The sequence below is a fragment of the Pteropus medius genome, unplaced genomic scaffold, assembly GCF_902729225.1.
Source record: "Pteropus medius unplaced genomic scaffold, Ma_sr-lr_union100, whole genome shotgun sequence".
Classification (NCBI taxonomy): Eukaryota; Metazoa; Chordata; class Mammalia; order Chiroptera; family Pteropodidae; genus Pteropus; species Pteropus medius.
In genome coordinates this window covers 4518950-4519467 of record NW_024352947.1, presented here as the reverse complement: position 1 = coordinate 4519467, position 518 = coordinate 4518950, and the positions used below count along the sequence as shown (strand labels likewise).

The 518-nt window shown below is 37.6% G+C and overlaps 1 pseudogene; it reads left to right on the top strand.

The window, feature by feature from the left end:
• The first annotated feature begins 399 nt into the window (after positions 1-399).
• Positions 400-518, top strand: LOC120592691 (uncharacterized; annotated as a pseudogene).

The window sequence follows — 518 nt, the reverse complement described above, 5'->3', positions numbered from 1 at the left end:
AGGCAAATTCAATACTTGATTTCTTTATTCTTACATATTCATGGAACCCCCTCCCCATAAAAAAATAGACTAGCTGAATAAGGCAAATGCACTCGTTATATTAAAAGTATTCATAACCAACATTTAATACTTAAAGGTCAAGGCACTAATTGAGGTGCTTTGCTTGCAAATCTCGATTAATTTTCATTACTACCCTATCAGAAGGTAGCATTATAACATAGCTTTTAATAAGGGTCTGAAAGCTTTTTCTTTCTTTCTTCCTTTCTTAATGTCAGTGATCACCCAGCTATTAAGCTATGATTTGAACTCAAGTTTCTCTGATTCTTCAGCCCAGTTGTTAGCCAATATTCTAAAAGAAAATTGAAAAAGGCAAAAGAAATAAACAAAAAAAAGAAACTAGTCTACGGCCATGCTGCCCTGAACACGCCCAGTCTCATCTGATCTCGGGAGCTAAGCAGAGTCGGCCCTGGTTAGTACTTGTATGGGAGACCACCTAGGAAGACCGGGTGCTATAGGCA